Genomic DNA, 27,666 nt, shown 5'->3' with positions numbered 1-27,666 from the left:
TTATGCTCAATAGAGGTAGTTGACACAAGTTAGGAAACTTAACCCAAACAGTATTCAGCATGACTAGGACCTCTTAGAGAACATCCATAACTTATTGGACAATGAAAAACCAGCCAAGAATTATTGATCAGAACCTTCAAAAGTCCACTTCAGAGTGTCTTTGGTAGTCTGCACCAGCCTTTCATTCTAAACATTTGGTAAAACAGGTGAAGTGCAATGGTGACAGCTTGGATGAGATCCTTGTCCACAAATACCCTAACTTGACTGAAACAAATGTGGGCCTGTTGTCAGGAATAATTGTGTCTGGCAGCCTGTATGCTGCAAGGAACTGGCATGGAGTCACATTGTCATCCCAGAGGCCTGAGGTAGAAGTGAAAGACTTGATGTCACTGTGAGAAACAGTATACTAAAGGACAAAGTTTTCATTTCATAACATACAATCAATGTATGATCAATGTGAAGTCCTGGTCCAACTTTTTTGGTCTTTTCCCACTGGAAAATTAGGTGTCTTACTCTGTTATGCCAAGTAGCCTGGCATGTGGCATGTACTAACTTCCTTTAGACTTTTCAATATCAGAATCAATTTGAGGCCATCAAATAGAACTTCTAGCCAAGACTTTCAAGTAGACAATTCCCAGATGTGCTATTTGAGTGAAGCCAAGATAATGTCTTCTGAAATCATAATGTAACTTCTCTACAAAATACGTCCCTCATGTTAAGAAAATTCATATGGGTGTTTTGAGATTGGCTTTAATTTTTTTGGTCAGTTCCTATGATAGCCTTCACCATATTTGCTTTATGACAAGGGATAGTCTGGGTTTCTTTTTATTTATTACCTTATTTTATCTGCTTGAAAATAAGAATCAAGGAAGCCTTCTCTTGTCTCATCTTCCAGTGGTAGTGGCACATGTGTTTTGATATCTGTTGGGGTAGATATTCCCAACTACTTGATACTGACGATGTTCTCTGAACTATAATTGATGGTAGAGTGAATAGAAAACTTCTATCGTTGTTCAAACTCATCAGGTATATAAATCTGAAAGTTCCTAACATGGGATATTGAGAGTTAGAAGGCTGGCAGGAACATAATACAAGTTTTTATTTGCTTTAAGATGGAAAACCTCTCAAAATAAGGATTTCAGGAAGCAACTGAAAGGATATCAACCCTTTCAACACAGTTGTCAGCACGTATTTTTCAAAGAGAGGAGAAAAAGAATTATTTATTTGTAGATTATGTATTATCTACCTGAAATATCTAAGAGACTCAAGTGAAAAGTTATTAGTACCAGAAAAACAGTATAACGACTGGGAAAATTACAAAGTAAGTATACAAAGGCAATTGCTTCATATTTGTTTTTAAACTGCTTATTGTTACTAAAACACAAAAAGACTTACAAATTAGTGAAATTGAAAAAAATCGTACAAATTATAACTTACCTCTGAGTAAGCTTATGAAATGTGCACAGTTTATACCTAGAAACTAGAAATGAAAGTGGCAATGCTAATGACAAGAAAAATGTTATGGAGGGACAGAATGAACAGAGATACATTTTTGAATTGAAAGAATCAATAGCTTAAATGAATCTGTGTATAAATTCAATGCAGCCTGATCAAAACCTCAGTAGGATGTTTTTGTATCTAATTCTATATTTTAATATTTTTTATTGTTTAGTGTTCTGTTATGTAAATTTACAAACACACACAAAAGTCAAGAGAATAATTAATGGACTTCCTTGTATGCATTGCCCAGGTTCAGTGTCAGCAGTTACTAGCATAAAGCCAGAGTTTGTTTATTTATACTCCCAGTTATACCCCACCATCATGGATCATCTTGAAGCAAATCTCAAACATCACATAATTCATCTCAGTGTAACTCTAAAAGACACAAACTAAAAAAATGCTATAATGCTATCATTCTGCTTTAAAAAGGTAGCAAAAACTTGATGACTTCGAATCAAATACCAGTCAACACCAAATTCAATATGCACACACACACAAACACACACACATGCACACTGTCAATTTTTGAAACAAGATCACAAGTAGTTCCTCATATGGTATCTGAGAATTATCTGTAGATTAATGTAAGTCTACGATTCCTTTAAACTTGAAAGACTGGTGCAGACAACCAAAAGACACTCTGAAGTGGACTTTTGAAGATACTTTTGAAGACAGACTTTCTCTTCTCTCTATTTTCCGCTCATACTCTGTTTGTTAAAGAAACTGTGTTATTTGTCCTGTAGAATTTCCCACTTCTGGATGTTGTTGAGGGTAACTCCATGATATGGCTTACAATTTTCCTCTGATCCTTTGCTTCCTGTAAGCTATTTCTAGGCATAGAAGTTTGATCAGATCCAGGTTTGATATTTTGGCAAGAATACTTCATTCAAGATGCTGAGTCCCTTCTACTGCATTCTATCAGGAAGCCCATAATATCTAATATCTCTTTATTATGGTGTTAAGATTGATCCATAGATTTAAGTATGGTTGGCCTGATTAACTCATTATCAAGTTCCCTGTCAACTATTCATCTAATGGTTTAGTAGTCACTGATGATTATTACATAGATCTATTTGTTCAACAGAGATTGTAAAATAGTAATATTCTGTTATTCCTTCTTCATTTATTAGCTGGAATTCTTAAGTTTTTATTAAAATATTTTTATTATGGTAAGAACCCTTAATGTGAGATCTACTTCTTAACAAACTTTTAAGTGCACAAAACAGTATTATTAACTATAGGCACAAAGTTGTACACAGATCTGTAGAATTTATCTATCTTTTATAAGTGAATCTTTATAGCCTTTAAAAAGCAATTTTCTCTTTCCTCCTCACCCAATGCCTGGCAACTACCATTTACTCTCTGTTTCTATGAATTTGACTATTTTAGATACCTCATATAAGTGAAATTATGTATTTGTCCTACCATGACTGGCTTATTTCACTTAGCATAATGCATGTAGCAAAATTTCCTTCTGTTTTTAGGCCAAATACTACTCCACCATTATGTGTATATACCATGTTTTTCTTTATCCAGTCATGATCAATGGGCAATTAGGTGGTTGTTATATCTTGACTATTATGAATATTGCTGCTATTAACATGGGAGGGCAGATATCTCTTCAAGATCTTGATTTCAATTTTTTAAAAATTATGCTTTAAGTTCTAGGGTACATGTGTACAACGTGCAGGTTTGTTACATAGGTAACAACGCATGTGCCATGTTGGCTTGCTGCACCCATCAACTCGTCATTTACATTAGGTATTTCTCCTAATGCTATCCCTTCCTCAGCTCCCCCAATCCCCGACAGGCCCCAGTGTGTGATGTTCCCTGCCCTGTGCCCATATGTTCTCATTGTTCAATTCCCACCTATGAGTGAGAACATGCAGTGTTTGGTTTTCTGTCCTTGTGATAGTTTGCTGAGAATGGTGGTTTCCAGCATCATCGATGTCCCTGCAAAGGACATGAACTCATCTTTCTTATGACGTTGTAGTATTCCATAGTGTATATGTGCCACGTTTTCTTAATCCAGTCTATCATTGATAGACATTTGGGTTGGTCCCAAGTCTTTGCTATTGAGAATAATGTCGCAATAAACATACGTGTGTGTGTGTCTTTATCGTAGCATGATTTGCAATCCTTTCAGTATATACCCAGTAATGGGATCGCTGGGTCAAATGGTATTTCTATTTCTAGATCCTTGAGGAATCGCCACACTGTCTTCCACAATGGCTGAATTAACTTACACTTCCACCAACGGTGTAAAAGCCTTACTATTTCTCCACATCCTCTCCAGCATCTGTTGTTTCCTGACTTTTTAATGATCACCATTCTTTAGGCACAATGTTGTACACAGATCTGTAGAATTTATTTATCTTTTATAAATGAATCTTCATAGCCATTAAAGAGCAATTTTCTCTTTCCTCCTCACCCAATGCCTGGCAACCACCATTTACTAAAGCTATCCCTTCCCCAGCCCCCCAATCCCTGACAGGCCCCTGTGTGTGATGTTCCCCACCCTGTGCCCATGTGTTCTCATTGTTCAGTTCCCATGAGATGGTATCTCATGGGCATGAGATGCTGTCTCATTGTGGTTTTGATTTACATTTATCTGATGACCAGTGATGATGAGCATTTTTTCAAGTGTGTGTTGGCTGCTGCAGAAATGTCTTCTTTTGAGAAGTGTCTGTTCATATCCTTTGCCTACTTTTTGATGAGGTTGTTAGGTTTTTTTCTTGTAAATTTGTTTGAGTTCTTTGTAGATTCTGGATATATGCCCTTTGTCAGATGGACAGATTGTAAAAATTTTCTCCCATTCTGTAGGTTGCCCGTTCACTCTGATGATAGTTTCTTTTGCTGTGCAGAAGCTCTTTAGTTTAATTAGATCCCATTTGTCTATTTTGGCTTTTGTTGCCATTGCTTTTGGTATTTTAGTCATGAAGTCTTTGTCCATGCCTATGTCCTGAATGGCATTGCCTAGGTTTTCTTCTATGGTTTTTGGGTTTTTAGGTCTTACATTTAAGTCTTTAATCCATCTTGAATTAATTTTCATGTAAGGTGTAAGGAAGGGATCCAGTTTCAGCTTTCTACATATGGCTAGCCAGTTTTCCCAGCACCATTTATTAAATAGGGAATCCTTTCCCCATTTCTTGTTTTTCTTAGGTTTGTCAAAGATCAGATGGTTGTAGATGTGTTATTTCTCAGACCTCTGTTCTGTTCCATTGGTCTATATCTCTGTTTTGGTACCAGTACCATGCTGTTTTGGTTACTGTAGCCTTGTAGTATAGTTTGAATTCAGGTAGTGTGATGCCTCCAGCATTGTTCTTTTTGCTTAGGATTATCTTGGCTATGCAGGCTCTTTTTTGATTCCATATAAACTTTACAATAGTTTTTTCCAATTCTGTGAAGAAAGTCATTGGTAGCTTGATGGGGATGGCACTGAATCTATAAAGTACGGCCATTTTCATGATATAAATTCTTCCTATCCATGAGCATGGAATGTTCTTCCATTTGTTTGTGTCCTCTTTTATTTCATTGAGCGTTGGTTTGTAGTTCTACTTGAGGAGGTCCTTCGCATCCCTTGTAAGTTGGATTCCTAGGTATTTTATTCTCTTTGAAGCAACTGTGAATGGGAGTTCACTCATGATTTGGCTCTCTGTTTGTCTGTTATTGGTGTATAGTAATGCTTGTGATTTTTGCACATTGATTTTTATCCTGAGACTCTGCTCAAGTTGCTTATCAGCTTAAGGATATCTTGGGCTGAGACAATGGGATTTTCTAAACATACAATCATGTCATCTGCAAACAGGGACAATTTAACTTCCTCTTTTCCTAACTGAATACCCTTTATTTATTTCTCTTGCCTAATTGCCCTGGCCAGAACTTCCAACACTATGTTGAATAGGAGTGGTGAGAGAGGGCATCCTTTTCTTGTGCCGGTTTTCAAATGGAATGCTTCCAGTTTTTGTGCATTCAGTATGATATTTGCTGTGGGTTTGTCATAAATAGCTTTTATTATTTTGAGATAAGTTCTGTCAATATTGAGTTTATTGAGAATTTTCAGCATGAAGGGCTACTGAATTTTGTCAAAGGCCTTTTCTGCATCTATTGAGATAATTGGTAGTTTTTGTCATTGGTTCTGTTTATGTGATGGATTACGTTTATTGATTTGTGTATTTTGAACCAGCCTTGAATGTTAGGGATGAAGCTGACTTGATCATGGTGTGTAAGCTTTTTGATGTGCTGCTGGATTCTGTTTGCCAGTATTTTATGAGGATTTTTGCATCGATGTTCATCAGGGATATTGGTCTAAAATTCTCTTTTTTATTGTTGTGTCTCTGCCAGGTTTTGGTATCAGTATGATGCTGGCCTCATAAAATGGGTTAGGGAGGATTCCCACTTTTTCTATTGGTTGGAATAGTTTCAGAAGGAATGGTACCAGCTCCTCTTTGTACCTCTGGTAGAATTTGGCTGTGAATCTGTCTGGTCCTGAACTTTTCTTGGTTGGTATGCTATTATTTCTTCAATTTCAGAACCTGTTATTGGTCTATTCAGAGATCTAATTTCTTCCTGGTTTAGTCTTGGGAGGGTGTATGTGTCCAGGAATTTATCCATTTCTTCCAGGTTTTCTAGTTTATTTGCATAGAGGTGTTTATAGTATTCTCTGATGGTAGTTTGTATTTCTGTGGGGTTAGTGGTGATACCCCCTTTATCATTTTTTATTGTGTCTATTTGATTCTTCTCTCTTTTCTTCTTTATTAGTCTTGCTAGCTGTCTATCAATTTTGTTGATCTTTTCAAAAAATCAGCTCCTGGATTCATTGATTTTTTGAAGGGCGTTTTGTATCTCTATCTCCTTCAGTTCTGCTCTGATCTTATTTATTTCTTGCCTTCTGCTATCTTTTGAATTTATTTGCTCTGCTTCTCTAGTTATTTTAATTGTGATGTTAGGGTGTCAATTTTAAATCTTTCTTGCTTTCTCTTGTGTGCATTTAGTGCTATAAATTTCTGTCTACATACTGCTTTAAATGTGTCCCAAAATTCTGGTACATGGTATCTTTGTTCTCATTGGTTTTAAAGAACAACTTTATTTCTGCCTTCATTTCGTTATTTACCCAGTAGTCATTCAGGAGCAGCTTGTTCTGTTTCCATATAGTTGTGTGGTTTTGAGCGAGTTTCTTAATCCTGAGTTCTAATTTGATTGCACTGTGGTCTGAGAGACAATTTGTTGTGATTTCTGTTCTTTTACATTTGCTGAGGACTATTTTACGTCCAATTATGTGGTCAATTTTATAGTAAGTGCAATGTGGTGCTGAGAATATTCTGTTGATTTGGGGTGGAGAGTTCTGTAGATGTCTATTAGGTCTGCTTGGGGATGCAGAGCTGAGTTCAAATCATGAATATCCTTGTTAACCTTCTGTCTCTTGATCTATCTAATATTGACAGTGGGGTGTTAAAGTCTCCCATCATTATTGTGCGGGAGTCTACGTCTCTTTGTAGGTCTCTAAGGACTTGCTTTATGAATCTGGGTGCTCCTGTATTGGGTGCATATATATTTAGGATAGTTAGTTCTTCTTGTTGAATTGATCCCTTTACCATTATGTAATGGCATTCTTTATCCCTTTTGATCTTTGTTGGTTTATAGTCTGTTTTATCAGAGACTAAGATTGCAACCCTTGCTTTTTTTTTTTGTTTTCCATTTGCTTGGTAGATCTTCCTCTATCCCTTTATTTTGAGCCTATGTGTGTCTCTGCACATGAAGTAGGTCTCCTGAATACAGCACACTGATAGGTCTTGACTCTTTATCATATTTGCCAGTGTGTGTCTTTTAATTGGGGCATTTAACCCATTTACATTTAAGGTTAATTTTGTTATGTGTGAATTTGATCTTGTCATTATGATGTTAGCTCGTTATTTTGCATGTTAATTGATGCAGTTTCTTCATAGCATCTATGGTCTTTAGAATTTGGCATGTTTTTGCAGTGGCTGGTACTGGTTGTTCCTTTCCATGTTTAGTGCTTCCTTCAGGAGCTCTTGTAAGGCAGGCCTGGTGGTGACAAAATCTCTAAGCATTTGCTTTTCTGTAAAGGATTTTATTTCTCCTTCACTTATGAAGCTTAGTTTGACTAGATATGAAATTCTAGGTTGAAAATTCTTTTCTTTAAATGTTCAATATTGGCCCCCACTATCTTCTGGTTTGTAGGGTTTCTGCTGAGAGACCCGCTGTTAGTCTGATGGGCTTCCCTTTGTGGGTAACCCGACCGTTCTCTTTGGCTGCCCTTAACATTTTTTCTTTAATTTCAACCTTGGTGAATCTGACAAGTATGCATCTTAGGGTTGCTCTTTTCGAGGAGTGGCTTTGTGGTGTTCTCTGTATTTCCTGAATGTGAATGTTGGCCTGCTTTGCTAGGTTGGGGAAGTTCTCCTGGATAATATCCTGAAGAGTGATTTCTAATTTGGTTCCATTCTCCCCATCACTTTCAGGTACATGAATGAAGCATATATTTGGTCTTTTCACATAGCCCCATATTTCTTGGAGGCTTTGTTCATTTCTTTTTACTCCTTTTTCTCTAATCTTGTCTTCTTGCTTTATTTCATTAAAAGTCATTCTCTGTCCAGCTTTCTTCCATTGCTGGCGAGGAGCTGCAATCCTTTGCGGGAGAAGAGGTGCTCTATTTTTTGAAGTCTTCTGCTTTTCTGCTCTAGTTTCTCCCATCTTTGTGGTTTTATCTACTTTTGGTCTTTGACATTGGTGACCTACAGATGGGGTTTTATTGCAGATGTCCTTTTTGTTGATGTTGATGCAATTCCTTTCTGTTTGTTAGTTTTCCTTGTAACAGTCAGGCACCTTAGCTGCAGGTCTGTTGGAGTTTGCTGGAGGTCCGCTCTGGCCCCTTTTGCCTGGGTTTCACCAGCAGAGGCTGCAGAACAGCAAATATTGCAGAACAGCAAATATTACTGCCTGATCCTTCCTCTGGAAGCTTTGTTCCAGAGGGGCAGCCACTTGCATGAGGTGTCTGTCGGCCCCTACTGGGAGGTGCCTCCCAGTTAGGCTACATGGAGTCAGGGATCCACTTGAGGAGGCAGTCAGTCTGTTCTCAGAGCTCAAACACTGTGCTGGGAGAACTCCTGCTCTCTTCAGAGCTGTCACACAGGGGCATTTAAGTCTGAAGTTGTCTACTGCCTTTTGTTGAGCTATGCCCTGCCCACAAAGGTGGAGTCTATAGAGGCAGTAGGCCTTGTTGAGCTGTGGTGGGCTCTGCTCAGTTTGAGCTTCCTGGCTGCTTTATTTACCTACTCAAGCCTCAGCAATGGCAGGTGCCTCTCCCCACACCAGGCTGCAACGTTGCAGGTCAATCTCAGACTGCTGCACTAGCAGTGAGCAAGGCTCCATGGGTATGGGACCCACCGAGCCAGGCACGAGAGGGAATCTCCTGGTCTGCTGGTTGCTAAGACCATCGAAAAGCACAGTATGTGGGCAGAAGTGTACCGTTTTTCCAGGTACAGTCTGTCATGGCTTCCCTTGGCTAGGAAAGGGAAATCCTCCAAAACCTTGTGCTTCCCGGGTGAGGCGATGCCCTGCCCTACTTCGGCTCACCCTCCATGGGTGGCACTCACTGTCCAACCAGTCCCAGTGAGATGAACTAGGTACCTCAGTTGGAAATGCAGATCTGTGTCGATCTTGCTGGGAGCTTCCGACTGGAGCTGTTCCTATTTGGACATCTTGGAAGCGACCACCTTGATTTCAATTCTTTTGAATATATTCCCAGAAGTGGGATTGCTAGGTCATATGGTAATTCTGTTTTCATTTTTTTGAGGAACCTCCATACTGTTTTACACAAAAGCTGTGTAATTTTACATTCTCATTAACAGTGGACAAAGGTTCCAGGTTCTCCATATCTTTGCTGACATTTGAGCTGTTGTTATATTTTTCTATAATAGCCATCCTAGCAGGTGTGTGGTGATACCTCATAATTTTGATTTGCATTTCCCTCATAGTGAAGTTACTGTTTGATATAACCTGTTTTCCATGTTTCTTTGAAGAAATATCTATTGAAGTCCTTTGCCATTTTTAATTGGATAATTTAGTTTTCTGCTGTTGAATTGTAGGGGTTCCTCACATATTTGGATATTAATCTCTTATCAGATATATGATTTGTAAATATTTTCTCTCATTCCATAGATTACCTTTTCATTCTGTTGATTGTTTTCTTTGCAGTTCAGAAGCTTTTAAGCTTGATATAGTCCCAGTCATCTCACGCTTTTGTTGCGTGAGCTTCTGGTATCATATCCAAGAGATCATTGCCAAGCCCAGTGTTGTGAAACTTTCCCCTTATATTTTCTTCTAGGAGTTTTATATTGCCAGATTTTACATGTAAATCTTTAATCTATTTTGAGTTGATTTTTGTGTCTAGTGTGTGGTAAGGTAGTGTGAGGTAAGGATCCAGTTTTGTTATTTGCACATGGATATTCAGTTTCCTCAACATTATTTGCTGAATATGCTATCTTTCCTCATTGTGTATTTTTTGGCACTCATGTTAAGTATATGTGTGTGGTATTATTTCTGGACTCTATTCTGTTCCCTTGGTCTGTCTGTTTTTTGTTTGTTTGGTTGTTTGTTGCCAGCACCATACTGTTTTGACTACTATGGCTTTGTAGTATATTTTGAAGTTGAGAAATATGATGCCTCAATCTTTGTTCTTCTCGCTCAGAATTGCTCTAGCTTTTCAGATACTTTGTAGTTCCATATGAATTTTAAGATTTTTTTTTCTGAAATCCATGATTCTACAAAGAACAACCTTACTATATTATGTGTGTATTTATATTGAATCACATTTTGTACAGAGAAGGCAGAAATAATGCAAGCTACTCTCTCTAATGATAAATGATTGGTTCTCTAAAATTCTCTAGAGATGATCATTGAGTTGTTTTTAAATCTCATTATGACTGCATAAATTTTGTGCTATTTGATATTTTTCAATCCATTGCAGTTATTGTTCCTTATAATGTTCAATTTATCTCATTTGCCAATAGGAATTCTTTCACTTTTGCTCCTTAGTCCTTTTGATATGATACCACTAGTCATTGGTACATTTTCACTTTCTGGTGGGACAAACTAGCCTCTTCTCTTGTATTTTCTGTCCTGACCAGGACATAACCATATCAATAAGGCACCTTGGTTCCTTTTGTGTCCACAATCCAGGTACTGGAAACGTTCATTTCTCATTTAGTCACTGTTTCTAGGTCTTTTCTGAAGAGAAGTTTTGAAAGAGAAATATTTTGCATGTTTATGTTGATATTTTTATACTTACAATTTAAGTTTGAGTTTGTAGGTTTTTATTTTCAATTTTATTTCATATGTTTATCTCTTTTCTCTTAAACTAAAAGTGTTAGTTTTATATGATTCTATATATGAAACAATTTATTAATATTCTAAGAGTAACTAATATTATTAACAATTTGATTAATAAAAATGATTTAAGATTTCCTTGCATTTCTCATTGTCCTTAGAAAATATCCACCAGGAGTATACAATCAAGTTATTGGTTTTTGCCTTTTAAAATAATTTGTTGTTGGTTAAGTTACCAATCCATACACAGTTATATTCCCTTTTTAAATTTTCTTTTAATTTTTATGAATTACTGTTTTAGTTTGAATTAATTTTGTTTAATAGTTATGTGAAACATGTTCATGTTTCCAAAGTTAAAACCTCAAAGTAAAGCATATTTGGAGAAGTGTAACTTCTCTTGTTTGCATTACCTTGTCCCTTTTTTTCCTATGGATATCACCACTTTTATTAATTTTCAGTTTAAAATATATATAATGTACACACACACACACACACACACATCTTTATATATTCCTATCCCCTTTCTTTGATGAAAGGTAGCACACTGTATATGCTTAAACATTTTGCTTATTTTCATAGGAATAATATATTTTAACAATATTTAGTAATATTTCTCATTTTTTTTTCACACAAAGCAGACATTTTAAGCATGAGATCTATTCAGGATCCAGGATGGGTAATCTCATTCATTTATTCAACAAACTTTTGCTGAAAACTCAATAAAAGTAGGGGTGATGTTCTTGGATACTAAGATTAATACACCACAGCTTCTGTCAGAATGGAGCTTCAGATATAGTAGCAGAGAGTACACTTAAACCAAGGATTGCTCCTCAATGGTAAGGGCGAATGGAGGTGAGAACAGGGTGCTGCTGCAGGAGCCCAACAAGGAACACAAAACTTAGACTGAGATGCCTTGAGCTGACTCCTATGGAATGATCAGGAGTTTACCAGATTAAAGGTGAAGACAGGAAGGTTCTGGCAGAAGGAAAGGCATACAAGAAGTCCCATGGATGAGGAAATGAGAGCATGGACCCTAGTAAGAGGAGGCTAGAGAAATAGATGAGGAAGGCCCTGACTGGTAAAGTCCTTGTACTATGGATGTGGCCTGAAAGATTCTCACTGGCCCAGAAAGGGAAAAAAAGGAACCTATGAGGCAGGAGTTACATTTTATAAAAACCACTCTTCATTTAGTTATTTACCAGCATTATTTAAGAAACCATCTGTAGGGCCGGGCGCGGTGGCTCAAGCCTGTAATCCCAGCACTTTGGGAGGCCGAGACGGGCGGATCACAAGGTCAGGAGATCGAGACCATCCTGGCTAACACGGTGAAACCCCGTCTCTACTAAAAAGTACAAAAAACTAGCCGGGGGAGGTGGCGGGCGCCTGTAGTCCCAGCTACTCGGGAGGCTGAGGCAGGAGAATGGCAGGAACCCGGGAGGCGGAGCTTGCAGTGAGCCGAGATCCAGCCACTGCACTCCAGCCTGGGCGACAGAGCAAGACTCCGTCTCAAAAAAAAAAAAAAAAAAAAAAAAAAAAGAAACCATCTGTAGTCCATGTTACTGTCAGTTAGGTTCTTAAATATCAGAACACAGCCTGTTGGATATACCATAAAATTTGCAGCCTTTAATAAAATATCATTATTAGTGTAAATAAACAAAAACAAACAAAACTGTGGCCCAATTATCCATCATCTGGCTAACCACACCCCCTAAACTTGTTATTGTAGTCTAGAAATTTGAAAGAAACAAAATATTAATTCTGTTTTATAGGGTCCATTAGCCTACTTAAATAATAGACTTATAGCCGTTTAGGGCTAGAAGGAAGGATATATTCAGTTGCAAGGCACAAGAAAGTCATGGCACTCTTCGTGGAGCACAATGCAGTATTTACCTTTGAATTTTAGAATAAATATCAGATCTTGTGCTAAACTTGTTCCTATTGTATGCATCATTTATGGCAACTATTTTATTTTACTTCATTTCATTTCATTTTTTTGAGATGGAGTTTTGCTCTTGTTGCCCAGGCTGGAGTGCAATGGTGCAATCTTGGCTCACCACAACCTCTGTCTCCCGGGTTCAAGCGATTCTCCTGCCTCAGCCTCCCAAGTAGCTTGGACTACAGGCATGCACCAGCATGCCTGGCTAATTTGTATTTTTTTTTTTTTTTTTTAGTACAGGCGGGCTTTCTCCATGTTGGTCAGGCTGGTCTCGAACTTCCAACCTCAGGTGATCCTCCCACTGTGGCCTCCCAAAGTGCTGGGATTAGAGGTGTGAGTCACTGTGCCTGGCCCAACTGTTGTTTATGTGGTGCTTAGGTCTGCACTGTTCTAGTGCTTTATGTGTATTACTTTCATTAATCATCCTGACTTCTTTATAAAGAAGCACTTATACTATCCTCATTTTATAAATGAGGAAACTGAGGCATAAAGAAATGGACTGTATCAATTATAGGTGGTGAATAGTAGGGATTCACATCTAGGCAGTCTGATTCCATAGTGTGTGCTGTTAATTGTAATAGCATACTGCATCGCTCTCCTGGAATATAAAAGAAAGAAAGAAGCTGAAAGATAAGAAAGGTGAAGACAATATGTGAAAGAACATTTTATATTAAGAAATTTTTAATATTAATGTTTTCCCATTTAGTGAACAAATCCTTCTTACTTTTACTGATAATCCATTTTTTATCTACTTTATAAAATTTTGAATATTCTTAAAGGCATTGATTGAAGATCCATTGATACCCAGTCCTTGACAGATGAGGTACCTGCAGTCTTGGAAGACATAGTGACACAGCTGGTTTGTAACAAAAAGTGCTTCAATTCATGCCTCCTGTCTCACACAATAAAGTGTGAGAATTGGGGCATAGCTTTTGGGCTTTTGAGATCCAAAGTAACCAGAGGTCACTCTGAGGGATTATATTTAATTCTAGACCCTTTTACGCTCTAAGAAGTGAAAGATGGAATTGAGGGTACATCTTCTTCAGGGGCTACATTTCCAAGTAGGCCACTTTCTTTTTTTCTTTTTTTTTTTTTGTTTGTTTGTTTCACTTTTTCTCTATAGCTCTCACCAATGGCACAGCTATGCATAAATATAGCTGCTCATTGTATTACTTCCAATTTTATTGTGTAATTCTTCATTTTTCAATATTGAAAATGCTCTGATCATTTTCTAACCTTCTTGCAAATGAAAAGTCTACTATATATACATAAAGTACAGTATTAGTATCTACAAAGAATTGCTTCGAGGGAAATGAGATTTTTTGATTTGGTGCCACAGCTAATTGGTTTCAATTATGTATAAATAAAGCCCAAACTGCTTAGTCCTATGCCTTTCCTTTCTTTGTTGAGCTTGTTGAGCTTTAAAAAAATCTAAAATGTAATCAAAGTGATATGCATTATCAGAAATTTAATTGTAAAGGTCTTAATTAAAATATGAATTCACACAAATACGGGGAGTAAGAAAATTAATTTTTCAGTAAATATATAAATAGGCTCCTATACTAAAATGTTTTATTATTTTTTTAACATCTGGTTCCAAAAATCTTTTGTTTGTACTATATTAATTTGCCCTTATTTTATGTCTTTAAGTTCTTTCTTTTGTCTTTTAGATAACTTTTAAGATCTCCTCAATGAAGAAACGAGCTTGAGTCAGATATTTTGTAATATTTTGACATATTTAAGAGAAAGGAACAAGAGAGGGAAGCTTGTAAAATAAAGGCTTATATAAGAAGACATAAGAACAAGCAACTTAAACAGAAAATCAGAGTTCTGGATAGACTTTAGAGTGATAAAGTGGATAGAATATGGTTTCCAGTATTGTTCCCTGTCATGAGTTCTGTTCAAACTCCTTTACCTGTAAAATTCTGCTCAAATTATTTACCATCTCTGAAACTCAGCTTTCTTAATTCTAAAAATTAACGTGTGTAAATTACTTCTCAAGTTGTTTTGAAAACATGTGACACCATCTAATCAATTCATGGGTAAACACCTAATCAATATTTTTGTTTTATATGTATATATTTTATTATACACATGATTTAAGGTAACATGCAATAACCTTTTTCTTTCTGTTAATGATTTATTCTGCAAAAATAAATTTGGAGATGATACCAGTTGATACAGAAAATTTTAAAAATACGTATATTAAACACCTATTGCTTTTCTCACAGCATTAGATACAAAGAACGTAAGGATAAAAAAAATAGTGCTCCTATTGCAAAGAACTTGTAAATTTTTTCTGCTGACCTCTGACAGAAGGACTTCCTTGGACTCAGTCTTGATTGTCTATGTTCTTTTAGGTAATATCCATGACAAGTCAAAAGGACTTAGTATATAGCCTTACAGCAGAATAATTTGAGTATTTCATTTAGTACTGAAAGGATTTATCTTGTATTGAATTTGAGTACAGTAGGTTTCCCTCATATTTTTTCCCCCATTGATTTGCTGGACAGAGTAAACAATTCTTTAATCTTATCTCATAAATCTTACTTTTCTTAGCCTTTGTCATCAACAAACCCTTGTAAGTAGCTAGTAAGTGCAAGTCACTATAATTAAATGGGTTTTTCTTTTTTGAAATTCTGTTGTTTACAATATTCTCTTGGCTTATCTCCCCTAGAAAGTTTGTACCTTAATCTATGCTTTAGACGAAGTTTATTGAATTTCTTTTATTGGCAATTCTCTGGTTGTTAGAGAGATTGCACATAATTATTTAGATCCTTCTAGAACAACTCAGAGGGCCAAAATTAACCATTCCTGTTAATACAGCTTCTCTCTGGGGATCACTTGTTAGTTTATTTAGTTATTCTTTTATGTAAGTGCTTAATCAGTGCAAGCAATTAAAAGGTATAGGGCATCTTGGTTGCTTTCTGCATTTCAAAGTATTTTTGATGTATTTTCAAATCTCCCTATAGAGAGCTTTGTAATGCTTTTCTGCAACAGAGAACTGCATGCAAGGACCCAAGGGTCAGGCCTTTTCTAATGTAAACTTAATGCCTTTGCTTCGTGAGCTAAGATCATTTATAAAACTCACAGAAGAGCAGATTAATCTGTTACCATGTATAGTAACATCTCAAAGAGACAACTAAACATGACAGTTAAGGGGATTTGCAAGTGAAAGAGAAAAACATGAACAGAGTTGAGAGCCATATAATTATGCTCATTCACACTGTGACTAGTTTTAAAGTGATTTATTCAAAATGGTTACCAGTGTACTCTTAGTCCCCTTCTTTCTTGACTATGTGCTAATTCTGATTTTGGCATTTGTCTATGGAATATATTTGTTCTTCCTCTTGAAAGGGAATTGTGCTATGTTTTAAGTAGTGTTTAAATCAGTTGATCATATTTTGCAATTATTCCGTAACGTTAGTTATTTGAATTTCAAGTTGCAGTGTTCTTAGAGAAAGCTTAATATCTTCATTATACATACAGTCATGGCTAGCTAATTAGCATCATGAATACTGCAGCTTAACCCTGGATGCCAGTATTTTTGACTTCAAGAATATATTGGATTTTCTCACTTTAAACAGTTTCGAAGGAAAAATATCATTGTTGAATTCTACTTCTTATTTCAAATAAGAAGCCCCCTTTAAAAGTGTCCAGACTTACTATAAATGCATTACAGTTCTCATCTATTGGTTTATAAATAAAAGCATCCTTGAATGTTTTCCAAAAGAGTAACGCAATTTACAATATAGTTAATGAAAATTAAGCTATATTGGTTTTCCAGGAGGGAAATTGCAATACATAATTAATTTTAAAAATCACTGTTTACTTCTTCAGTTTATTGGGAAACAAGAAACAGATTCAAAATAATGAAGGTAAAGGAACACATTGCATTTTGACATCGTCCCGAATTAAAAGATCAGTGTTTTCAAGTCAATTTCATCTTGTTTGTGCTGACATTTTAGTTGCCATTGTACTTAAAGCTTTCCTTCTCCTTTCTTATATAGGGGTTCTCAGCTTTTAAATAAAAGATGTGAAGGAATTACGATTATTTCTGTTTTCAGAATAAGTGTCCTAAAATTTTAATAATTTTAACATTTTTGTTTTGGTTTTTTATTTAGTGATTATTATACAATAGGCAAAACCATAGATCAGTATAAATAAGAGAGTTAAATTGATTTGCATAAGGTTACATGTTTGGCAATGGCAGGCTAAAATGGGACTTCTAGATATCCAGTCTAGTGTTTTTTCCCTTATCTGAACTTATGGTACCTTATGATTCCTTGATTTGTGAAACTTGAGAAAATAGGCATTATGAGATTTCTAGCCCAGAGGCTGTACAGGAATGGTAACTTTATTTGAGTGGTGACTTAGCCTAAGCTTTATATACATATAATCACACTCTACATTTGTAAAACATTTCATAGTTTAAAAAATTATCTCTCATTCTCTCCTTCCCAACTTATCTTTCCCTCTCTTTCTTTCTTGCTTTCACTGTTTCAGAAAGTGGGAACTTTCTCTGCAATCTGAAATCTACATACAAGAAAATAAAATGAAATCATGGAAAAGGTACAGAAGCAACTTATGACATCTACAAGGGAGATGGCTAGATTTTTTTAGTATAAAACAAATTGACTGATTATCCTTACAGTGAAGACAAAGTTTGAAGTTTTTCAGAATATGATTAAAAATGATGAATGATATGATCAAAATACCTTTCAAAATTCTGTTTTATTAATTTGTGTAAAAGTCTGATTTCCTTTGAACGAGGCCTTCCATAGTGAGAGTTGCCTTATGAGAGCTATCAGACCCTCACCATGAACTTAAATTGACTTAGACTGACTTCGACAGAAATGCCTAACCTACATTTCTTTCAATTTCTCTTCATCCTTTCAATGTCTTCCAAGCTGTATGATTCACCTTAATATGTAAAAATAAAGTAAAATATGTTTCTACATAAAGGTCTTGATGTTAACATCTTTGATGCACAGTCGATGAAATGAAAGCTCAAACAGAAATACTGATTACAGTGGGGCAAATAGCTTACCAGAATTATTCTTATCTGGTCCTAAGATTTGGATTGGAGATATGGTAACACTTCCACTCACAAATCCATGAGGAAAAGATGGGAGAGGAAGGGTTGGGGTTTTAATGTGAACTATACCTTAGGTTAGAGAAGAGCCTGAGGACTGGCCAGAGGTCTCTTCTAGAATCGAGGTGGATGGGGCACACAAATGGCTCTTATCGTTCCCCTAATCTTTCTATCTGTGCTCTGATTTTTTGCACCTTGACTCCTTCAAAGCACTTTACTTCAGTTCTTCAATGGTGGCATCTTCCCTGTCTCACCATTCTCTCTCTTCATACTAAATCATTCCTAATAGTACACCAAGATTTTTCTTTTTTTAAAACAATGTTTTATTATACTTTAAGTTCTAGGGTACATGTGCACAAAACGTGCAGGTTTGTTACATATGTATACATGTGCCATGTTGGTGTGCTGCACCCATTAACTCATCATTTACATTAGGTATATCTCCTAATGCTATCCCTCCCCCATGCCCCAACCCCATGACAGGCCCCGGCATGTGATGTTCCCCTTCCCCTGTCCAAGTGTTCTCATTGTTCAATTCCCACCTATGAGTGAGAACATGTGGTGTTTGGTTTTCTGTTCTTGCAATACTTTGCTGAGAATGATGGTTTCCAGCTGCATCCATGTCCCTACAAAGGACATTAACTGACCCTTTTTTATGGCTGCATAGTATTCCATGGTGTATATGTGCCACATTTTCTTAATTCAGTCTGTCATTGATAGACATTTGGGTTGGTTCCAAGTCTTTGCTGTTGAGAATAGTGTCGCAATAAACATACATGTGCATGTGTCTTTATAGCAGCATGATTTATAATCCTTTGGGTATATACCCAGTAACGGGATGGCTGGGTCAAATGGTGTTTCCAGTTCTAGATCCTTGAGGAATCGCCACACTGTCTTCCACAATGGTTGAACTAGTTTACAGTCTGACCAACAGTGTGAAAGTGTTCCTATTTCTTTACATCCTGTCCAGCACCTGTTGTTTCCTGACTTTTTAATGATTGCCATTCTAACTGGTGTGAGATAGTATCTCATTGTGGTTTTGATTTGCATTTCTCTGATGGCAGGTGATGATGAGTATTTTTTCAAGTGTGTGTTGGCTGCTGCAGAAATGTCTTCTTTTGAGAAGTGTCTGTTCATATCCTTTGTCCACTTTTTGAGGGGGTTGTTTTTTTCTTGTAAATTTGTTTGAGTTCTTTGTAGATTCTGGATATGTGCCCTTTGTCAGATGGGCTGATTGCAAAAATTTTCTCCTATTCTGTAGGTTGCCTGTTCACTGTGATGGTAGTTTCTTTTGCTGTGCAGAAGCTCTTTAGTGTAATTAGATCCCTTTTGTCAATTTTGGCTTTTGTTGCCATTGCTTTTGGTGTTTTAGACATGAAGTCCTTGCCCATGCCTATGTCCTGAATGGTATTGCCTAGGTTTTCTTCTAGGGATTTTATGATTTTAGGTCTAACATTTATGTATCTAATCCATCTTGAATTAATTTTCATATAAGGCGTAAGGAAGGGATCCAGTTTCAGCTTTCTACATATGGCTAGCCAGTTTTCCCAGCACCATTTATTAAATAGGGAATCCTTTCCCCATTTCTTGTTTTTTGTTAGGTTTGTCAAAGATCAAATGGTTGTAGATGTGTGGTATTATTTATTTCTGAGGGCTCTGTTCTGTTCCATTGGTCTATATCTCTGTTTTGGTACCAGTACCATGCTGTTTTGGTTACTGTAGCCTTGTAGTATTGTTTGAAGCCAGGTAGCATGATGCCTCCAGCTTTGTTCTTTTTGCTTACGATTGTCTTGACAATGTGGGCTCTTTTTTGGTTCCATATGAACTTCAAAGTAGTTTTTTCCAATTCTGTGAAGAAAGTCATTGGTAGCTTAATGGGGATGGCATTGAATCTATAAATTACTTTGGGCAATATGGCCATTTTCAGAATATTGATTCTTCCTATTTATGAGCATGGAATGTTCTTCCATTTGTTTGAGTCCTCTTTTATTTCATTGAGCAGTGGTTTGTAGTTCTCCTTGAAGAGGTCCTTTGTGTCCCTTGTAAGTTGGATTCCTAAGTGTTTTATTCTCTTTGAAGCAATTGTGAATGGGAGTTCACTCATGATTTGGCTCTCTGTTATTGGTGTATGAGAATGCTTGTGATTTTTGCACATAGATTTTGTATCCTGAAACTTTGCTGAAGTTGCTTATCAGCTTAAGGATATTTTAGGCTGAGATAATGGGGTTTTCTAAATATACAATCATGTCATCTGCAAACAGGGACAATTTGACTTCCTCTTTTCCTAATTGAATACCCTGTATTTCTTTCTCCTGCCTGATTGCCCTGGCCAGAACTTCCAACACTATGTTGAATAGGAGTGGTGAGAGAGGGCATCTCTGTCTTGTGCCAGTTTTCAAAGGGAATGCTTTCAGTTATTGCACATTCGGTATAATATTTGCTGTGGATTTGTCATAAGTAGCTCTTATTATTTTGAGATATGTTCCATCAATACCGAATTTATTGAGAGTTTTTAGCATGAAGGGCTATTGAATTTTGTCAAAGGCCTTTTCTGCATCTATTGAGATAATCATGTGGTTTTTGTCTTTGGTTCTGTTTATATGCTGGATTACATTTATTGATTTGCATATGTTGAGCCAGCCTTGCATCCCAGGGATGAAGCCCACTTGATCATGGTGGATAAGCTTTTTGATGTGCTGCTGGATTCAGTTTGCCAATATTTTATTGAGGATTTTTACATCAATGTTCATCAGGGATGTTGATCTAAAATTCTCTTTTTTTTGTTTTGTTTCTGCCAGGCTTTGGTATTAGGATGATGTTGGCCTCATAAAATGAGTTAGGGAGGATTCCCTCTTTTTCTATTGATTGGAATAGTTTCAGAAGGAATGGTACCAGGTCCTCCTTTTACCTCTGGTAGAATTCTGCTGTGAATCCATCTGGTCCTGGACTTTTTTTGGTTGGTAGACTATTAATTATTGCCTCAATTTCAGAGCCTGCTATTGGTCTATTCAGGGATTCAACTTCTTCCTGGTTTAGTCTTGGGAGAGTGTATGTGTCCAGGAATTTATCCATTTCTTCTAGGTTTTCTAGTTTATTTGTGTAGAGGTGTTCATAGTATTCTCTGATGGTAGTTTGTATTTATGTGGGTTTGGCGGTGATATCCCCTTTATCATTTTTATTGCATCTATTTGATTCTTCCCTCTTTTCTTCCTTATTAGTCTTGCTAGAAGTCTATCGATTTTGTTGATCTTTTCAAAAAATCAGCTCCTGGATTCATTGATTTTTTGAAGGACTTTTTGTGTCTCTATCTCCTTCAGTTCTGCTCTGATCTTAGTTATTTCTTGCCTTCTGCTAGCTTTTGAATGTGTCTGCTCTTGCTTCTCTAGTTCTTTTAATTGTGATGTTAAGGTGCCAATTTTGGATATTTCCTGCTTTCTCTTATGTGCATTTAGTGCTATAAATTTACCTCTACACACTGCTTTATATGTGTCCCAGAGATTGTAGTATGTTGTATCTTTGTTCTCATTGGTTTCAAAGAACATCTTTATTTCTGCCTTCATTTCATTATGTACCCAGTAGTCATTCAGGAGCAGGTTGTTCAGTTTCCATGTAGTTGTGTGGTTTTGAGTGAGTTTCTTAATCCTGAGTTCTAGTTTGATTGCACTGTGGTCTGAGAGACAGTTTGTTATAATTTCTGTTCTTTTACATTTGCTGAGGAGTGGTTTACTTCCAACTATGTGGTCAATTTTGGAATAAGTGTGATGTGCTGAGAAGAATGTATATTCTGTTGATTTGGGGTGGAGAGTTCTGTAGATGTCTATTAGGTCTTTTTGGTGCAGAGCTGAGTTCAATTCCTGGATATCCTTGTTAACTTTCTGTCTCGTTGATCTGTCTAATGTTGATGGTGGGGTGTTACAGTCTCCCATTATTATTGTGTGGGAGTCTAAGTCTCTTTATAAGTCTCGAAGGACTTGCTTTATGAATCTGGGTGTTCCTGTATTGGGTGCATACATATTTAGGATAGTTAGCTCTTCTTGTTGAATTGATCCCTTTACCATTATGTAATGGCCTTCTTTTTCTCTTTTGATCTTTGATGGTTTAAAGTCTGTTTTAGCAGAGACTAGGATTGCACCTCCTGCTTTTTTTTGTTTTCCATTTGTTTGGTAGATCTTCCTCCATCCGTTTTATTTGAGCCTATGTGTGTCTCTGCACATGAGATGGGTCTCCTGAATACAGCACACTGATGGGTCTTGACTCTTTATCCAGTTTGCCAGTCTGTGTCTTTTAATTGGAACATTTAGCCCACTTACATTTAAGGTTAATTTTGTTATGTGTGAATTTGATCCTGTCATTATGATGTTAGCTGGTTATTTTGCTCGTTAGTTGATGCAGTTTCTTCCTAGTATCAATGATCTTTACATTTTGGCATGTTTTTGCAGTGGCTGGTTGTTCCTTTCAATGTTTCGTGCTTCTTTCAGGAGCTCTTGTAGGGCAGGCCTGGTGGTGACAAAATCTCTAAGCATTTGCTTTTCTGTAAAGGATTTTATTTCTCCTTCACTTATGAAACTTAGTTTGACTGGATATGAATTTCTGGGTTGAAAATTCTGTTCTTTAAGAATGTTGAATATTGGCCCCCACTCTCTTCTGGCTTGTATAGTTTCTGCTGAGAGATCCGCTGTTAGTCTGATGGCCTTCCCTTTATGGGTTACCTGCCCTTTTTCTCTCTGGCTGTACTTAACATTCTTTCCTTCATTTCAACTTTGGAGAATCTGATAATTATGTGTCTTGGAGTTGCTCTTCTTGAGGAGTATCTTTGTGTTATTCTCTGAATTTCCTGAATTTGAATGTTGGCCTGCCTTGCTAGGTTCGGAAAGTTCTGGATAATATCCTGAAGAGTGTTTTCCAACTTGGTTCCATTCTCCCTGTCACTTTCAGGTATACCAATCAGATGTAGATTTGGTCTTTTCACATAGTCCCATATTTCTTGGAGGCTTCGTTCGTTTCTTTTTGCTCTTTTTTCTCTAACCTTCTCTTCTCACTTCATTTCATTCATTTGATCTTCAATCACTGATACCCTTTCTTCCAGTTGATTGAATCAGTTACTGAAGCTTGTGCATTTGTCATGTAGTTCTTGTGCTGTGGTTTTCAGCTCTATCAGGTCATTTAAGGACGCCTCTACATTGGTTATTTTAGTTAGCCATTCATCTAATCTTTTTTCAAGGTTTTTAGCTTCTTTGTGATGGGTTCGAACTTCCTCCTTTAGCTCAGAGAATTTTGACCATCTGAAACCTTCTGCTCTCAACTCGTCAAAGTCATTCTCTGTCCAGCTTTGTTCTGTTGCTGGTTAGGAACTGCGTTGTTTTGGAGGGGGAGAGGCACTCTGATTTTTAGAATTTTCAGCTTTTCTGCTCTGTTTTTTCCCCATCTTTACGGTTTTATCTACCTCTGGTCTTTGATGATGGTGATGTACAGATGGGGTTTTGGTGTGGATGTCCTGTCTGTTGGTTAATTTTCCTTCTAACAGTCAGGACCCTCAGCTGCAGGTCTGTTGGAGTTTGCTCGAGGTCACACTCCAGACCCTGTTTGCCTGGGTATCAGTAACAGAGGCTGCAGAAGAGTGAATATTGCTGAACAGCAAATATTGCTGCCTAATTGTTCCTCTGGAAACTTCATCTCAGAAGGGTAACTGGCCATGTGAGGTGTCGGTGTGCCCCTACTGGGGGCTGCCTTCCAGTTAGGCTACTCGGGAGTCAGGAATCAACTTGAGGATGCAGTCTGTCTGTTCTCAGATCTCAAACTCTGTGCTGAGAGAACCACTACTCTCTTCAAAGCTGTCAGACAGGGACAGTTAAATCTGCAGAGGTTTCTGTTGCCATTTGTTTGGCTATGCCCTGTCCCAGAGGTGGAGTCTACAGAGACAGGCAGGCCTCTTTGAGCTGCGGTGGGCTCCACCCAGTTTGAGATTCCCAATTGCTTTGTTTACCTACTCAAGCCTCAGCAATGGTGGGCGCCCCTCCCCCAGCCTCGCTGAATCACTGGAACCCAGGAGGCAGAGGCTGAGTTAGATCTCAGACTGCTGTGCTAGCAATGAGGGAGGCCCTGTGGGTGTGGGACCCTCTGAGCCGGGCGCAGGATATAATCTCCTGGTGTCCATTTGCTAAGACCCTTGGAAAAGCACAGAATTAGGGTGGGAGTGATTTTCCAGGTGTTATGTGTCACGGTTTCCCTTGGAGGAAAGGGAATTCCCTTCCCCTTTGTGCTTCCTGAGTGAGGTGATGTCTCCCCTACTTTGGCTCTCACTTGGTGGGCTGCACTGCTGTTCTGCACCCACTGTCTGACACACCCCAGTGAGATGAACCTGGTTCGGCCATCTTGGACAGTTCTTCCAAGATTTTTCAAAATCTTTCTTCTTAAAAAGGGAATAACCTAAAGCCTTCCCTTGGATCTTCCTTAAACCACAACTGCTCATCTCTGTTCTTTCTATAATAACCTTTTTGATGTTTTGTTGGTATCCATCAACCCTAATTCTTCATACACCATTTGCTCTTCAAACCACTTCAATCTCTTTTTACCCCCATTGCACCCTTGAAATTGTTCTTGTTGAAGATCTCCATGCTACCAAATCTAGTGTTCTGCTTTGCCTTAATCTTACCCCATCTCTCACCAGTATCAATACAATTGCCTAATTTCTCTCTTGAACCACTGTCCTTTCTTGCCCTTCTAGCCATCATGCACATAAAAGAAATGTTTTCATGTTCTCCTCCTTCTTTGCTACTATTTTTTTTTTTTTTATGATTCTGAAATCTTTGAATGCCTCAGAGCCTCTCCTCTTTTCCTACATTCTCTTGTACACTTCTCTACTTAGGTAATATTATTCAGTTCCGTGAGCCTGAAACTGCCTGTAGGTTGATGATTCTCAAGTTTATATTAACTGCTGAGCTCCAGATTTATTCATTTATCTGTTCTGCATCTCTACTGAGATGTCTCAAGGTTGTTTCAAACCTTACATGTCCAAAATGAAAATTTTGGTTTCTAAATTATCACTTAAATCTGTGTTTCTGGCCAGGCACTGTGACTCACTCCTGTAATCCCAGCACTTTGGGAGGCCAAGGTGGGTGGATCACCTGAGGTCAGGAGTTCAAGACCAGCCTGGCCAACATGATGAAACCCTGTCTCTATTAAAAATACAAAAATCAGCTGGGTGTGGTGGCGGGCACCTGTAATCCCAGCTATAGGGGGCTGAGGCAGGAGAATCACTGGAACCCAGGAGGCAGAGGCTGCAGTGAGCTGAGATAACGCCATTGCACTCCAGCTTTGGGGACAGAGCAAGACTCCATCTCAAAAAAAAAAAAAAAAAAAAAAAAAGGCTGTGGTTCCCCTGATCATCCCCATTTCCCTATCTCTCTCAGCTTTTCTTCTTCTCAAGCCAAAAACACAAAAGCCATTCTTGATTTCTTCCTCTCATTCACTTATTTCATACCTTATGCATCATAAAATCTTATAGTTCTTCCTCTGAAATTCAGCTCCAATCTTGCTGTTTCTTATTCTTGCAAGTACCTGCTACCCTACACATACAATCCACTTAGGCCACGGTCACCTTTTTCTCTTTTTTTTAATAGACTTTATTTTTTAGATTAATTATAAATTCACAGTAAAATTGAGTGGAAGATAGATTTACCACATACACATTGCACTCACACATGCACAGCCTCTCCCATTGCCAGCATCCCTACCAGAGTCTTGTTACAATTGCTGAACCTATGTTGACATATCAGCCGGAGTCCACAGTTTACATTATTAGTAACTCTTGGTGCTGTATACTCTGTGGGTTTGGACAAATTTATAATGGCATGTATCTACCATTACAGTATCATACCGAGTAGTGTTACTGTTCTAAGAATCTTCTGTGCCCCACCTATTCATCCCTCTCTCCTACCTAAGCTCTTGCATCTGCTGGATGTATTTTTAGTTTTACTACCTTCATAATTTTGTATTTCCAAGAACGTTATAGTTGGAATCATACAGTATGAAGCCTTTTCAGGTTGCCTTCTTTCACTTAGTAATATGCATTTAAGTTTCTTCCATGTCTTTTCATGGCTCGATAGCTCATTTCATTTAGCACTGAATAATATTCCATTGTCTGGATATACCCCAGTTTATTTATCTGTTTGCTAAGTGAAGGACATCTTCGTTGCTTCCAGATTTTGGGAAGTATAAATAAAGTTGCTATACACATCTGTGTGTAGGTTTTAGTGTACATATAAGTTTTCAACTCCTTTGGAGCAAATACCAAGGATCACAGTAGCTGGACTGTATGGTAATAGTATGTATAATTTCGTTAAAAAGTGTCAAACTGTTCTCCAAAGTGGCTGTACCATTTTGTATCCCCATCAGCAATGAATGGGAGTTCCTGTTGTTCCACATCCTTGACAGCATTTGGTGTTGTAGTGTTTTGAATTTTAACCATTCTAATAGGTGTGTAGTGGTATCTTGTTTTAATTTGCATTTCTCTATGAGGTTGTGAAGCATCTTTTCCACAGTAATCTTTTAGGAAAGTCATTTTCCTCCTTAAAATTTGTTGTTTATTCCCCATTGCTTTAAAAAAACAAAAAACTACCATGACCCGAAAGGCCTGTATGATCTGGCACATGTATAGCTTAGTCATCTTGGTGTATCTTGTTGCTATAATGAATTACCAGAACCTAATGGCTTAAAACAACACAGATTTATTTTCTTACTGTTCGGTAGGTCAGAAGTTAAACATGGACATCACTAGGCTAGAATCAAGGAGGGCTGCCTTCCTTTCTGGAGGTTCCAGGGCAGAATCTGTTTCCTTCCTCTTAAAGTGTTGGCAGACTTCAGTTCCAAGTGGTTGTGGGACTGATGTCTTTATTTCTTTGCTGGGTGACATCCAGGCCACTCTCAGCTTCTTTAGGCCTTTGTCTAGTACTTGCACATGGGCCACTACAGCTCAGAACCAGCAATAAGGCATTTTATACACTTCAGGCTTTTGTCTCTCTGACCATTCTTCTATAGTCATATCTTTCTCTGACCACAGCCTGGGAAGCATCTCCACTTTTAAGAACTCCCATGATCAAAATGGGCCCTTTGTATAACCCAGGGTAATTTTCTCTCTCTGTGTCTGTACCTTTAGTGACAACTGCACAGTCCTTTTGGCATGAATCTAAAGGTTCCTGCAGACATGAGCATCTCTGGAGGGCTGTTATTCTGCCTAGCATACATCTCACATAACCTTGAACTCCAGCCTCCGGGGAGAGTAGCCTCCTTCCTGTCCTCAAATCTGTAAAGCACCCCCTACCTTGGAGAATTTGCATTTCCTGGGCCTTCCTCCTAGGATCTTTTCCTCTGGTTCTGTGCATGACAGCTGACTTAGCTAGGGTTGGATCTAAAAGTAAGTCAGATTAAACCCATAGGGATTTAGGGAGTTGAAGTTACAAGAATGTGGGGATGACAGAAGCTATAGACAAAAGATTCAATCTGACAAGCATGATATTAATAACTTTACTCACTCCTGTTTGGGCTGTTGGTCTCTAGTTCTCAGGTACATTGGCCCTGATGAATTGTTAAGGTTAGAGAAAGTTTTGGGCACCTTATTTTTTTCCTGCAATTGACATTCACTCTTTCTTTGCAGGTACGAAAATAATTAAATAAGGATTTAACAAAAGTAATCATGAAACTTCATTTTTCATTGCTTTTCTTCTATAATGCTAGACTTTTTCTTTTAGCATAAGGAGTTAGTAGGCTAGTGATATTTTGAAACCGAAAC

The 27,666-nt window shown here is 37.6% G+C and overlaps 1 protein-coding gene across 20 annotated transcripts in view; it reads left to right on the top strand.

Annotated features, from left to right (window-relative positions):
• Nucleotides 1–27,666, top strand: part of LOC105466141 (catenin alpha 3) — a 1,883,635-nt gene that overhangs the window by 890,351 nt on the left and 965,618 nt on the right. The window lies entirely within an intron of this gene.

Source organism: Macaca nemestrina, chromosome 9 (genome assembly GCF_043159975.1).
Source record: "Macaca nemestrina isolate mMacNem1 chromosome 9, mMacNem.hap1, whole genome shotgun sequence".
In the NCBI taxonomy this organism is placed as follows: domain Eukaryota; kingdom Metazoa; phylum Chordata; class Mammalia; order Primates; family Cercopithecidae; genus Macaca; species Macaca nemestrina.
The sequence above is the reverse complement of the archived record's forward strand: the minus strand, read 5'-3'. Positions and strand labels throughout refer to the sequence as shown.